This window comes from Crocodylus porosus, unplaced genomic scaffold (assembly GCF_001723895.1).
Source record: "Crocodylus porosus isolate Cpor-Errol unplaced genomic scaffold, CroPor_comp1, whole genome shotgun sequence".
NCBI lineage: Eukaryota > Metazoa > Chordata > Crocodylia > Crocodylidae > Crocodylus > Crocodylus porosus.
The window spans coordinates 20,443,675-20,459,432 of NW_017728943.1; the positions used below are offsets into that span (position 1 = coordinate 20,443,675).

At 44.1% G+C, this 15,758-nt stretch overlaps 2 protein-coding genes across 3 annotated transcripts in view; one reads left to right on the forward strand and one right to left on the reverse strand.

Moving 5' to 3' along the window:
* The window catches only part of CMSS1 (cms1 ribosomal small subunit homolog (yeast)), a 378,236-nt gene that overhangs the window by 48,934 nt on the left and 313,544 nt on the right, over nucleotides 1-15,758 (reverse strand). The gene's annotated exons all lie outside the window — the stretch shown is intronic.
* FILIP1L (filamin A interacting protein 1 like) overlaps nucleotides 5,786-15,758 on the forward strand; it is a 317,446-nt gene continuing 307,473 nt past the window's right edge. Inside the window, exon 1 of one of the 2 annotated variants that reach the window (XM_019548855.1) lies at nucleotides 5,786-6,097. The gene's annotated coding sequence lies outside the window, so the exon portion shown is untranslated. The remainder of the gene's footprint in view (nucleotides 6,098-15,758) is intronic. The other variant, XR_002103491.1, reaches the window with a different exon arrangement.

The window sequence follows — 15,758 nt, forward strand, 5'->3', positions numbered from 1 at the left end:
CCACCACCATGGAGGGAAGGACTGGGCCTCCCTGCAGCTCAGGGGCTTGGTGGCAGCTTGCACAGGCAGGCTCCACTGAGGGGGAAAAAAAAACACGGCAAGGGGCCTGATCCTTTTTTTCCCCCCATGAAGCCTGCCTGCCTCTCCCATGGCTGGGGTGCCTTCAGCCCACCTCTCGGTGGGGGTGTGTGCAAACTGAGGCTGCAATGTTACAAATCGCTTTGTTGCAATTTAAATTACAGTCGGATGTGGTATAGTTTGCAATGTAGCAAACTCATTTAAATTGTAAACCCCCCCACACGTACAGCATGACGCAATAAAACTGCAAAAATGGCCAATTTTTGTCACATGTGCAAGTACCCTAAATGTTTAACTCTGTTTTTCATGCGCTTGTCTCACACTATGAGGCCCTGGAACCTCCAAAACTTATTATGAATCACAGCTTCCTTATACAAGAATACATCTGAATACATCCAGAATACATCTGCAGAAAGGGACACCATCACTAAGCTATACAACGAACAGATTCACTTAAGGGACCTTTCCTTTCCATTCTCATCTGTGAATGAAGAAATACAGACTAACAACTTGAAACCACAACCCTCTCCCCCCTGCATACTTTATAATGCATGATGTCTACTCTCATACTGCATATACCCCTTCCCTAAAAATCAGTCCTCCAAAATCAGCGTGCATGTCTTAAGCAAGGAAGCTGATTTTCTGCCTGGAATAGAAGCATCATATTTTGATTCCTGCTCACAGCATCAGTGACATTTCTATTCAGGCAGCTGAGGGAGTCAACTCACTAAATGGCTTGTTGTTGTTTACTCCACTGGCGTTAATTTTTTTCTCTCTTGGTCTTGATGTTCTATTAATCAAGATAACCTTTCTTCTGGCATTTTTTCTGTCTGTTAGCTACTCTTGGTCTCTCTTCTCCTATATCACAGTTCTTCAGAATTTTTAGCTCTTCTCAAAAAATGTAGATCCATCCATGGAGATCAGTCTTCAGTAGCAGCTAGGGTTTCAGCTTTTGATTAAACAGGAAAGGGAGGGTGAAGTTTGCTGAATGTTAGGCTCTGTCCTTGTTCTATGCAACCATAACTCTGCAAACATCTTCCCAGAAAACAAGGTGAATCTCTTACTTGGGAGTATGTAGTATGTAAGAAAAGTTGGTATTAGGAAAGATAGGGAAGAGGGGAACTTGATTTCACTATTGATTAAAAATTACAAATCTGGAGACTGAATGATGATGCAAACTTCTCTTGCAAGCCCTACCACCACCCTTTAGGCCTGATCTGGGGGGATACCTTTCTACAGATATGGGTGATCTAATCTCAGAGACTCGTACTATTCCCTACTGATCAGCCTGTATCACAATAGGTAAAGGAACTGAAAAAGGCACGCAACAAACAAAGGCCTTTTTAATAAAAACATGTTCAGAATGCCACAGGAATGTAGTCCCAGCAATCAAAAATTATGCTAATTCATTCCATAAGTGAAATAACAGTGTTTTTTCCTCCTGTGGTTGTCCTGACATTTGACATCCAAATGAGAAAACATGCTACCATGACATTGCACAGACATCTGGGGCGCGTCCACATTTGCAGGCACATGCATTTGCAGCAGCTCAAACAGAAGTGGCACAAATCTGAGCAGAGGCTTTTTGCCTCAGTGCACATGCCCAGACTTGCACTTTGGTGTGGAGCAAGTTGTGCCACTTGGAGCAAAATAACCCTGCCCAGCTCCTCCCACATCTGCAGCCAAGGGGAGTTATAGCCTGGGGGGCAGCACCTGTGCCAGCCCCAGCAGTATAAAAAGCTGCCCTAGAAAGCAGCTCAGGGCTACTCGCTCTCAGAAACTTCTGGGGCGCCTAGTCCAGGGAGTGAAATCTGCCTTATCTCCTGATTCCCTTGCCTTTGTCAACCAGTTCCTGTGCGATGGTGGTCCCTGCCCCCCCACCATATCCTCCAGCCTGCCAGAGTTTGTCATGGGGCCGGTGCCTTGCCCGGCTTCACAGTACTCCCCACTCCACCACCTGAGCTGGCTCAAGGACACCAAACCAGTCTGTTTTTCCACCATTCATTGCCACCACCTCTACATGTTCATGCACCACACAATCCACCATGCCTCCCTTGCATCCTGCCCAGACACCAAGTAGTGGGACTTGCACAGTGAGGGCATAGCTGGGGCGCCCCAGTGGCTGAGCCTATACTCCACTCTCATCCCATGAGCCACTTTCTCCATGGAGCCATTGCCATGGGTGTGTATGTGGTGAGCTTTACCAACACCCTGGTCTCCTGCCCCTTCTGGAAGCAGAGGGACACCCTGGCATACATGACACTCAAGTGCGCCAGGCTGCAGTACCTCCACCTCCACCTCTGGAACCTCATCCTGAAGTTCAGGATGAACTTTACCCCCCACCCTTTTATTTTGGACACCCCATCCATGGCACCACCAAGTCTTGGGACCTCCTGGTCAACCTCCTCCTGGCCCTGGCTAAGTGAGTCCTGCACATGACCAGGAAGGAGGTTCTGACCGGGAAGTGCCCGGGGACTGTGAGGCCACATTCCTCTCACTGGCTGGCGTCTACCAGCTCTGAGGCCCATCTCTGAGGACCAGTGGGCTTGGCCAGGAGGGCTCTGCTCGGTATCCCCCTCAGCACTCATTTTCACATTTGGACCCTTAAACCTCAAGTCACTCCTGTCCTGTTTTTTTGCCTTTGTTGTCCCAAGAGTTTTGTTGCGTCCCATCTATTAGCCCCATACAGTAGGGCTACTAGTTAGCCGGGTGGCCCTTAGGGCCCATGGTACTTGGATGATACAAATAGACAGGAGATTCTGGGGCCTGGCTAATTGGTATCTGGGGACACTAACCCCTTGTGCCATCTGGACTGCTGAAGCAGCCCCAACCCCCCTTTGCAAGGCCCAGAGTTCCCCCCGCAGGGCCATAGCCTCCCTGCAGGGCCCCAGCCCTCTCCAACAGGGCCTTCAGCTCACTCCTGCAGCAGCAGCCGCCATGGGGCACTCAGGGCCCACTGCTGTCAGAGCCCCCCCGAGGCATGGTGCAGCCCCAACTGCCTCAGAGCCGGCACCGACTATGCCGCTCAGCATGTGTGCAGCACAGCTCGGCATGGTGCTACATGGGGCTATGCACCTTTCTGCAGCCCCAGGTCACTTGGGCTGTCACCAAGTGTCATGCTGGGCCGGGTCCTGCCTCCACAGGCCCCATGTGCCATCAGGCTGGGCTGATTCCATGGAGGCAGGACCTGGCCCAGCATGATTCACAGTCCCCATGAGCAGCGCCGATCACTGGGTGACAACCTGAGTGGCCTAGGGCCACAGAACGGTGCATAGCCTTGTGCGGTGCCAAGGTGGGCTGCACCCACGACAAGCGGCTCAGCCCCCAACCCACACCCAACCCCCCCAACCATAATCTCTGCCCCCCCAGTCCCAACTTACCCCTGAAAGTGCCTGGGTCCCGGTCATGCTGGATTCTTGCTGCACTTTCACTTGCCTTAGCATGCTAAGAATATCCAGGTATCAAATTTTGAGCCTGTACTGCAAATATGCATTGCGGGGGAACTTTTTTTTGTTCTCAGTGTGCCTCTTGCAGCATCTCAAACTGGTTTGGGATGCTGAGAGAGGCATGTAAGCGCTGGTCTGGGTATGCCCCTGGGAGTCGACCTGCAGGCCTCAAACAAAATCAGCAGCTGTCTTGTAGCACAATTCATTCTTTTTTTCTTTTTTTCCTTTTTTTGAAGTCACTCAGCCTCCTAGCACCTCAGTCTTCAGGAGCCAGCATAAGGTTGTCACAATACTCCCTTTACTTTACAATGGTTTTGGGTGCTTGCGGTATCTTTGACACTTGCATAACTCATGGATACAGTATTGCCTTTTTTCTTGTTTAATTTTTCTTTTTTCTTTTTTTTTTTTTAAACTTACCTATGTTGTTATCCAGCCCTTTTTATTTTTCAGGTATTCATGGCTATACCATTATTCATGTCTACAACCCTTCCTGAGGTTAAGAGAAAGAACAATGTGTGTACATGTATAATATTCATTATGTGGGAGCCAACTTGTATGTGGCAACAACAATCATGCTGAGATAGAGAATGATACTGGAAATAATCTTGTTTACTCCACCCTTTAATGGAAAATATGTCTATAATGATGTGTTTTCATATAAATCATTTGTGACATCATGGGATTATATAGCATTAAGTTATATGTGCACCAAATTAACTCTGCTTCAGGTTGAGAACAGACTTGCTGCCATTTTAGGTCAATGGCAAATTCACTGGATTATAAACTTGTATATCTTTTTAAAAGCATTGGCTCCCTCCAAAGGCTGCAAAAGTCCTATTTCTACACCTCCCATTTCCCTCCTAACAGCTATTTTGCATATACTGATTATTTCCTTGTTAACTGGCCTCAGATATTGATACTTACACTCCCCACCCAAGATTTCTAAATTTGTAAAGCTCTACTCATACAATTCATGGTTTACCCCAAATTTTTCCCACAATCAGAGGAAAGCCAGCAACAAGGGAAAGAGAAGGAAAGGAAATATATTTATAAATGTTAATATACAATTCTTCCTCACTTTATGCTGTACATGTGTTCCTGGAAAATAGCACATAACTCAAATTCACATAAAGGGAACCCACTTTACAGTGTAACAAATATGGATATGTTCCAAGACCTCGACTATACTGACCCACAGACCCATTTCTAACACATTTATGGCCCCTCACCAGCTTCTGCACAGTTCAAAATCTCCAGCTTTGTCTCCAGTGTTAGTGAAGTTCTCTTGCACTTCACTGATGGACCAGGGAGAGGGGTAGGAGGTAAGCTAGTGGGACACTTATAAGCCATAACTGGGATAGCAACTATAGAAACAGACAACAAGTAAGGAGCACAGATCCACACAGGAAACCAAAATTTGGTACACGTTACTCCCACCATGGGCAACATGCCCGAGTCTGGGGTGGCACTCACAGACACTGCCGCCTGTGTCAGCAGCAGGAGCAGAGCTGGCGAGCTCCAGCAGGCATTGGCATTGGGGCTGGAGCTGGTGAGCTCCTGCAGGTGCCATCACTGGTGGCAGTGGCCCTGTCAAGGGAGGCATGTGTCCTGCCCCCCCCACCATGTCCTCCCTACGCATCACCTATTACTCCCACAATGCACTGTACAAAGCAGCTGACTTCAGGCTTCCATCACACCGATCGCATTTACCTTGTATATAATGAACTTTTGGTATAAAAGGGGTCATTGCATAAGAACGAATTTGCACATACAGAGACCACATAAAACGAGGGAAACCTGTATTATATGTTAAAGTATTATAAATTCTTTACTAAGAATACTGCCTAAGCACTAAGCATACAGCCTGATGTCACTGCTTTTAACAAGGGAAAGGTCATGCCCCTTCTACTCAGATGTTTTAACCCACTTCAAGAGGTTAGAAGGGACAAATTGATTCAAAGCAATAATCCATCTGTGCACCCCTGCCCCAAGCATGCATGCAGAGTATATGTTTGAAATGACTAGTCAAATACAGAGCACTCTCTCTTTTTCTAGACTGCATTTTCCAGAAAAATACTGCACTTACCTATAGTTGTCTGCTGCAAGCAGATGGCTGCTTGCTTTTTTTGTGCCAATTAAATTGCAGCCCCTCAAGTCCTCAATCCCTCAAGTCTTCTCTGTAGAGAGTGACAGTCTGTGAGGTCAGTTTTCTGACAAGGTCATCTGCCTTCAGAGTATGGAGGACTGCACTGAAAGTGGGCTGGGTTATATTTAGTTTGGTCCAACTCAGTGCCAGGGGTCCCCTGACTGTCTCTCCCTTGCAGCACTGTCTCAGGTCTCCAGGTCGAATTTGCTGATGTTTCTCAGCGCACAGAAAAGAGAGGAAAAACTGTTCAGAATTCCTAGTGGGATTAGGTTTTTTAGCTTGCTACAAATGAATTGAGAGCTCTGAAGAGGAATCCATTTCCTTATTCCAAGACAATTTTCTTTGCTTGAGTGGATATATCCCTTTAGAGTGAATGAGAGGGCGACAACTTCCTAGGATACAACGAAGACAAGTTCCCTGCACTGAGGTAAGCTTGTTTAATTTTAATAACATCATCACTCGCACAAAGAGATCAAGGCTAGTTTGTTTAATGCACCAGGTTTGGTTCTTTTACTAGACTCATAGTCTATTTGCTCTTAGCATGAAGGTTTCTTTGGGTTAATGAACTTAGTATCAGTATGGATGAATTCTCAGAAATTCAACTGATGCATAAAGCTTCATTTCACATTATCAATGTTGGAAAGAAACAGGAAAATAAGTAAAAATGCTGCAGTATGTACAATACAGTATGCGCTAACTGAAACACAGTAAAGAATCACAAAGTATATATTGATTTGTTAGTAGAAAGTACACCCTAGAAAATAATGTTACAGTCCAAATGGTAAGCAAAACATAAGTGAATGGGGGGGTGCAAATACACATGTAGTTGTGCACGTGTGGGATTAGCAATTATATTATTTGCATGGACCATTTGCAGTTTCAGAAAATAAGCTTTTGCCTGACAATAAACCTGCAAAACAGCATTTCACAGCATCTCACAAAGGTCACTTTTAAATAAAGACCACTCAAAGATGCACATGTGTTCGGACCTTCCACAAGAAGCTGCACAACTGCATTGAAGCTGTGGGTGGGCTTGGGGCTATACAGTAAGGTGTTTTCTTTTCAACTGCCCAGGTTCCTTGTAAAACCTAAAGGCAGAAAGAGTTTAATAGTAATATGAAGCTTTCTCGTAAGAGCTCCTATGCACGCTTCAGGTCACAAGACATGATACAAAGTTGTGACTCCAACATGTTACCTGATGAACATGTCAGGCAGTGGTGATGGAAGCCTGGTACACAGCAGTGGAACACTGCAATGACTTTACATTGAGGGAAAAAAGGGTAAACGGAGAGGCTAATTCATATGGCATTCACATATCCAGTACTGACCAGTTCAGTTCCTGTTATTAATTCATGCCCCCCTCTTCTAGCACACTATGCTGTTGAACTCTGGTACAGAATATCTTACATCAGGCTATACAAGTAAAATATGTACTTTCTGAATATTCTCACGTGCTGAAGATATTTAACCTGCTCACTTCTCAGCTTCTATGCAACCATCCTGACCTTCTCTTCTTTCTGACTTCATTTAGTAACTTGCTTCCAAAATTTGAGACTGTCTGTCATTGTGCCAAAAATCATAATGGCTGCCATCCCTTTCCATAAAATCTCTACCTCAGAATTCATCACTCCTAACAAATAATTGTTAAAAGAATCTACCTAAGTGGTAGGCCAATAATGAAGATTTTCTGGTGGATTTTTAACGTGAGAAAATTGGAGAACACGCTACTGTTGTAGCTGTTGGCTGTGAAAGCGGTGCTAATTTGTCCTTACAGTTCATCAGTAGAGGAAAGGCTTCACAGTATTTAGCATCTAGTTATGTAGACTAAAATGACAGCACATTTTTGCAAAGAATGGGATTAGGGAAAAATATACGTATTTGTTATGAATTTTCGAACATTAATAATTTGCTCTTTTCTTGCTTATCGTTACAAATTACAAAATGATTTTGTTCTTGTACTTCCATATACTTGAAGGTGCCTGATCACTGAAATTGTCTGCATGTTGAAAAAGCAGTCATTGGCAATGTTTTGTAGATTTTACCAGTTCAATTAAAGTAATATTTTTCTGAATTAAAATGAAAAAAAACAGGTAGGGGTCTGATTTAGACCACAAGTGTGGAAGCTGCAAGGGATTTCTTGCAAGGTAGGCCCAGGCACTACAAATTTTCAAGGAGAGCTGGGGCACCAATTTGCTGAGGGAGCTTTGAAGAGATCATCCTACTGTCCATTAGGGAGGTGATCATGACTCTCTGACTGATCCTGACCCCGCTTAGTCTTCTTCATGCAAGCATCCCTAACCCAAACAGATCAATGGAGGTATCCTCATAAGGCTTGATCCTTTACTTTGAAAGGAAACTGGAAAAGTTCAACTAATATTTCAGGACATTATTACAATAAATAAAAGTTATTACTATTCTAGGTGAGAAAAAGCAAATTGGCAGCATAAAAAAGAGAGATGTAGGAAAGAAGAGGGTTGGTATTCTGACCTAGTCCATGTAAGTGTTGAGAGCCCATAGGCTAAGTACAGACAGTCAAAAAGCCCAAGGCCAAATCAATTCAAAGATCAGTCTTTGCAGATTAGTCTAAACTGTGTAGAATGAATTGATAAGCAAGCGAAGACATGTTCGCTGTTGATTCGGGAAATGCAGCCACATGCTTGCAGTAGCCAGGCCAGATGCCAGGGGGCACTAGAGCAAGCCTCCTTGCTCTACCAGAGCAAATAGCCTGGGCCAAAGCTAGCCCATCCACCCTGGAAGGTGGGGTGGGGGTTTGCAGGGGAGGTGCAAAGTATCTTGGGATGCTGGTGGACTGAGAGCCAACTTGAGTCAGAAGGGTATCTGGGACAGAAGTTCAATAAATCGATTCAACTTAAATCAATTAAGTCTGATACTACAAGCCATCTAGGTTCATCTTAAAACTAGTTTTGGCCATTGTGAAAACAGTTTACGTGCACTGAACTTCTGTTGTGTTACAGATTTGAACTGGTTTTCAGTCACCTATACCGGTTTGTGTGTAGCTTCTGTTTCTAGCCCTAAAATTCAAAATAAGTCTGATGGCAAGTCTGACCTAAATCCTACCTTGCCTATATCCTTTATAGCCATATATCCTGCTCTGCAAAGCCTTCTCTCCTTAACTGCTGAACACCTTATACATATAAGGTAAACACACCTTTTACCCAACTCCTGAAGGTACACACCAGCTAAGTCTTCCCCAAGCCCTGCAAGCAGTCTGAATGCGCTAGTATTTTGTCTCCCCTCCCCCAGGGAAGGTGGCAGCAGCAGAACCAGGCACCTTTGTTATGCTTCCTCAGCCAGTGGAAGGAAGGCAGCAGTGTGAAGATTTGAGTCCTCTTCCCCAAGAAGTGAGGGAGGGAGCAGTTACAGTTGGGAATCTGCTTCCCACATCCACTCTGGATGGCCTTCACCCTTGCTTTACTTCTGCCCAAAAGTCATGAAGTGGTGCACTTGGCTGCTGATATGGTACCAGCAGGCACGAGCTCCTTGCCCTAGTGCTGTCGCATGCAGCTGACTGCTGTCAATATGTCAATGTGGCCAAACACAAACTGTCCCCTCCCAACTGCGAAATTCCAGCTGATACTCAGATAGCCACAAACAGTAAAAATATGCCTGCCTCACAAAGCAAACATGCAGCACCTGGAGCCAGGACCACCAGCTTACTTTTCCTACCCTTGAGCCAAAAGGGACTGGGAGCAACATGCTCAGGTTTGAGGATGAGCCAGGGTAGGGTGAGTCTTTTTGGCAGGTAATCCAAATACACTTGTCAGACACACCAGAGTGAGCACTGCCCAGCCTCTGTCAGTCCCAAAAAGAGTGATGTAATGGAGGTCCATAGGGTGAAAATGAGGGAGGGAGGAAAGAGAAGAGCCAAAATGTATTATATGCTGAACCACCATTCAATGGACTGGACTTTGTTTGCTATAGCAAGCATTTATATTGTAGTGATACCTGGAGGCCAAGCAGATAACAGTCAATTGTGCTAGGCACTGTACAAAATAAATAACAGTCCTTGATTTCTCACCAGCTGGATGTAATCAGGCTGTAAGTCATTTCTAATTGATAGCATGTTGTGCTGGTAGGTGAATTAATTTCATAACTGTTCCATGCTTATTATCACAGCTTGCAGAGCATCTTTTACAGGGAAGAAGTTAATGGAGATGGTGTCCTAACAAAGGGTTGGCTATTAGTGCACAGCAAGGATAAACAATTTCAAAGAAAGAGTTAAGCAAAGAGTTAATTACATCATTTCATTTTCTGCTAAAGAATAATTCCCCTCAAAATGTATTGGTTACAGGAAAGGAAATAAAAATCAAAGTTTGTCCTCGAAACAAGCCACATAGCCCTAAGCTCTGTCTGACCTGCTTTTACAAATCTATCTCCCAGAAGAGGTGGGAGGGAATATGGAAAAAAAAAAAACCTTAGCCATGGGGTCCCCTTCTGGATTTCTCTGTTTGTATGTCATAAATAAATTGCTTTAGTGACATCTCATTGTTGAACAATGGATATTCTGCTCTGAAGTAAAATGCTGGCCTGCAGTCTGCATGCTCTATCGGTCTGGTACAGCCAGGGCTAACACAAGTCTCTCTTATGCTGCTTTCCAATGGTGAATTAGAAAATACTATCTCCACACAGGGAAATTCATCCTTCCCTGCCCAAACCACCAATAAACAGGTTTTGCACTTGCACCAGCAGAGAAGCTGAGTTGGATATAGTCCACCCTGAAGCATACACACACAAACCAATTCAAAATGTTTTAACCCTTTGAATTGTTATGCAAAGAAACATCTCAGTTCTGCACATATCCTGAATGAAAACAATTATCTACTTTATGCATCTGTTTCCAACAGTACTCAAAGAGCAGTGATGTGTACAGAGCTATGTGTTGGGTTTATTTCTATTTTAAAGATGCTTGCATGGAGTTCCCAGTCTATAGACAAAATGTAGTCTTAATCTGAAAATAGAGTGCTAAGGTTGATGTCATATTTTTTCCAGTGGCAACAGATGTTCAGTAGCAGGCTCTCAGTCCAATTCTCACTCTTTCAGGGGATTAACTCAAAAAGTCCTGAAGGAAGAAAGCAAAGAGGGGAAAATACTAAATTTCCACAGTAGCTTGAAACTTGAATTTACACTCTGAAATCAGCATCAGACACAAGTTCAGAATGTCCCCATTCAATCTCCAGCACACTAAGTAAGTCCACAAGTTAGAGAGAGAGGCTGGAAAGCTTGGAAAGGCCTCGCCAGCAATGCCAGCATTTTGCTGAAGTAGCCTTTTTAAGAACAGTGTATTTGTGGGCTTCGCCTGCTCCATGACAACTGCCAAGTGAGCGTAAGACATGCAGTGCTGAGTTATATTGGTACATTTCATTCTAAGATTACTTTAATGGTTATTTTTAAATGATTTGCAATAAAAATCCCACTTGCATAATGTAGCCTTAAATATTAAGGAAAAAGGTAACTGAAATTCATATATATTCTTATAGAAAATTGTTTTTATTCAAGTATGTAATCTGGAGTTCCACCAGTTTAAGCAAACTTGCACTGATCACCACTAAGACTAAAGAGTTAATGAAACTGTATCAAAGATGCAGAACTCTCAGTCTCTCCTACTGTATTGAGTGAACATACATATATGCAGATGCAGCCCCTGTACATTATAAAGTTACACCTGGATTAAATACAAACTCCAACAGAGACTCCCTTATTCTGGTACAACTTTTTCTAACTTTTACACCTGACTTCTGTGGGAGGCCAATTTTTGCTAGTCCTTTGGCTCTTCTTTATAGTAGAAAGAGGAACCGTGAAAACTCTCTTACACATACCACAGATATTATTGAAAATATGTATTTATTGTGCCTTTGTATTTTATTTCACCTCAGGATTTGTGGAATTTCCTCTATCCAAACAATGCTGTGTGTGAGAGAATGTATAAGCAAAAAAAAGAAAAAATGTAAAATATTCCCAGCATTACAGTTAGATGATAAATGTCCAAGAGGATCTCTCTATGGAGAAATTAAACAGCTTAAAAAATAGTGTGCACAATACAATGAAAATCTGTTGGTCTAATAAAAGATATTGGATATCTTTTATTGGATATCGGATATACCCACAGAACCTTGTTTGCCTATGTCCTTAGACCAACACGGCTACAACCTATACCCCTAAAACAATGGAAATTTGGCATTTTTGACATCTCAAGACATCTTCTGCCTTTCTTGAGTAGTTCCATCCAATAAGATAGCTTCTCAGATTAGGCAGCCATTTGCTTTTCAGTCTACCTTTCTTGACTATTCATGGTCAGTGAAATTTAGTTCTACATCATTCATAATATCTAGCCCATGCTATTATTTGGCCACTGAATTAGCTTGAGGGGATCATTATTTTTAATATGGGTTTATAACAAACTCCACAAAAAAGTTCAGGTTTTGTTTAGAAGAATAAACAATATATAGTTTCACCAGAAGGAAACAAATGGGCAGAATCAAGAGTCCGATGCAGTTCTGCCCACAGGTTTACACGACACTGCTCCAAAAAGGACACAGTCCTGTCTAACTTTGTCCGGTCTCCCACAGCAGGGACCATAGCCAGCATGTGGTATGCTAGCTAATGCTGATTGGTGTCTTTATAAGGCAGAGGGGAGGGGGAAATCCCAGCTTAGCAGGGAGTGCTGAGGGGAAGGGCGGAGAGAGCAGGGGGAAGCTAGGCTGATGCCTGAAGTCTCTGCCAGAGCTGCAGCCAGGGAGCAGAGGGGAAGGGTCAGTTCCACTGTGGAGCAGAGAGCCCCGCCCAGAAAGCATGCTGGGATGCTGGGGCAGTCTGGTTTAACTTAAACCAGGAAGGGGTCTGGGACAGATATTGCATAAACCGGTTTGACCCAAATCAGTTAAGTCTGAAACAGCATTCAACCAGGTTTATCTCAAACCATTTTCAAACTGGTTTATCTCAGCCATTTTCAAACTGGTTTATGTGCACTAGAACAGAGATGCTTATATGGTAAACGTTTATGAAACAGCAAGAGATGCAGATGCCACGGGGGTGCCTGAAGAGAACTAGCTGCTATTTCAGAATTTGGTCAGTTCCTGCAAGCCAGTCCGTCCCTCCTCCAAAGATAAACAAACCAACTCCTATTTTAATTTGTTCTTTACAAGTCCTTAGGTTTGTGAATCAAAACTTCTCATTAGCTATATCTGTAATGAGGAAGAGGGAAATCCCCACTTAGAACAGAGGAGGGGAAAGACTTGATTAACTGATTTGTACTTGTGCAAAGTGAGAAATGAAAAATCTTCTGTCTGGATGCAAAATCTCCTGCTGCTCTGCTATTATTCCTGATTAACTAGGCTAACACACATTCTATTCCTATAAATGTCTTACACACACATGCACACAAGCATGCACACACAGTCTTAGGTTACTTTTTTTTAATATCAACAAGTGGACATCTAAGGTTGTACCTAAAATATGCCAGTGCTCCAGTTGTAATGTAGAACGTGAACCTTTGTCTCAACAGAAAACCTGAATGGTTGATCAGCTGACTGGGGCTCCCAGCCACAGGAGTGCAGGGAGCCAAGCTTTTTACTTGCTGGGGTAGGGGGAGCCCCCAAGGCTCTCCTTGTGCTGGCAATACGGCATGATGGAATCTGATGTCAGATCCCACTATTGCCCCTCTTGCCATGCACATGTAGCAGGGCAGGAAGCATGATTTTTGGGGTCCTGCATCAGATCACATCATGTCTTTACTTTAATGTCTGTCGGGGCCTAAGTGATTCCCCCAGCCCCCTTCAGCCAGCGGAAGAAGCCAAAAGAAACTACAGGCAGTCCTCGGACTTACGACACAATTGGTTCCTGAAAACCGTGTCTTAAGTCAAAACGTTGCACCTTGGAACCAATTTTCTCATAAGAAGCAATGTTATAAATAGGGGATTGGTTCCTGAACCAAGGCCTGATACCTTACTTTCACCAAAAATACCCCAGAATTTTGTAGTCAACCAATTATAGATGAGTAATATAGCTACATTAATGTATTTATATTGTAAATAGCAATCATATTGATTTAGAAGGACTTATTTGAGGTGACTTTGCTGGACTTTTTGAAAGGCTCTTGGTTGGACTTTTTGATTTCTCCAGGGAGATGAGAGATGCAGCAAACTTGTTCACTGGCGTGGCGTGGCGTGGCATTGGATCAAGCGTTGTAAAGTCAAAACTGACGTCATAAAGTTAAAACAGGATGTCAATTTATAAATGCTGTAAGTGCACAGTGTTGTAACTCAAAATGCTTTAAGTTGAGGACTGCCTGTACAAGAAGGTTTCACTAAACAGCACAGAGCACTGGACCAAATAGGACTGGCTTCTCTGCTGTGCTTTCCTGCACTGTCTTCTAAAAAGTGCCCTCATTAATGAAGACACTCTTACAACACATACAAATACAATAAATGCAAAGCGTATCAGTTATGTGTTGGCTTAGATATGGTAAAGAACCAAGTCACTATGTTTTCATGTTTCACAATTGTTCAGCATGTTAAATGGATTCGATTAAGCTAGACATATTCTTTAAATTCTGTATGAAGGCCCACTGAATACAGTTAGAGTAGGTAGCCCCATGGGTTAAAACTTGGATTGGAGTCATATGCAGGTACGTGGGGAGAATATTAGGGATGTGGGGAGAACAGGTATTTGGGGAGAACAGTGAGGATTCTTAGATTCTGTTCTGGCTCTGATACAGACTGACTTTGCCCTTGAGAAATCAAACCTCTTTGTTTTTCTCATCTGCAAATAAAGTAATAGAAGAGGAGTAGGAAGGCAGCAGCATCATAATACTTCCTAACTCCATGAGATACTCTGAGGCTTTACTAATGCTGGGACAAACATAATGAGATTCTTGAAGTAAAAAATTACTGAATTTCCTACCTTAATTTTCAACACTGCAAGAACAGAAAGAACTTCAAGTCTTTGCCTGAGCACTCAAAAGGCATCTAAATAATGAACTGCAAGTATTCACCTTCAAAATGTCAAGATGAAAAACTAACTGAAGGCTGCCTCTATCAAGGCTGCCACCTAACAGTTCTGGATGAATGAGATCTGGTTTAACCCTGAAGTTACACCACAGCTAAATCTGAATAGTCATAAGAGGTGTCCAAAGGGCCACTTCCTTATAGCTCTACCAGACTATCTAGGGGCGTGTGTAGACAAAACGGGGGCCCTAAATTGAAGCAGTGGGTTTTAAAAAACGATTTAGGGCTGATTAAATCCCCATGTTGTGCACACCCCCTGCTGACTTACCTGCCTCTCCAGCAGGGAGGGGATGGCGAGCTGCTGGCAGGTGGAGCAGTCTCTGGACTGAGGGGGGGTGGGGGGCTGGTGCTTCCCTCCATGGTGGCAGCAGCAGCACACTCCCGGCAACATCCACCCGCACGCACCCAGCACAGGCAGTCTCAGGGGGCACAGCGGCCACAAAGGGAAGCACCAGGCCCCCATGCAGCTCAGGCAGTCAGGCTCTGGGGTGTGGGGGAAAAAAAGATCAGGCTTGCCACACTTCTTGGGTGGAGCTGCTTTCCCGGGCTGCTGCCAAGCTGCCTGCACGGGCTTCCTGCACAGCCAAGGAGCTGCATGAAGCCTGCTGCTTCATTCCGCGGCTGTAGGGGCAGCAAACTAAAACTCCCTGAAGGAGTTTTAGTTTGCGGCACCCTAAGTCATTTAAGATGCATTACGCTGAATTTCCTGCAGTAGCTGGAATTAATGCGCAATACCTTGCCGAGGAATGCAAACACTGACACCATTAAAGCACTGCAAAAGCATTTAGCCCACTTTAGAAGTGTCATGCACACAAGCCTCTCATTTTGTTTATAGACAGCCTAGGACAGGGGCATCAAACTCACCCTGCACCCTGTGCCGGATCTGGACTGTGATGCTCCTTGGAAGCCAGATCCAGACTTGACAGTGGTGGGATAACAGTGACAAGGCAAACAGCACTGTGTCAACACAGCCCCATAGCCCCAAATTTTGAAGCAGTCCCCCTTTTCTCCCCACCTCTGATTTCCCTGGCTCACCAGGTTCCTTGCAGGTGAGATTTGGATAGT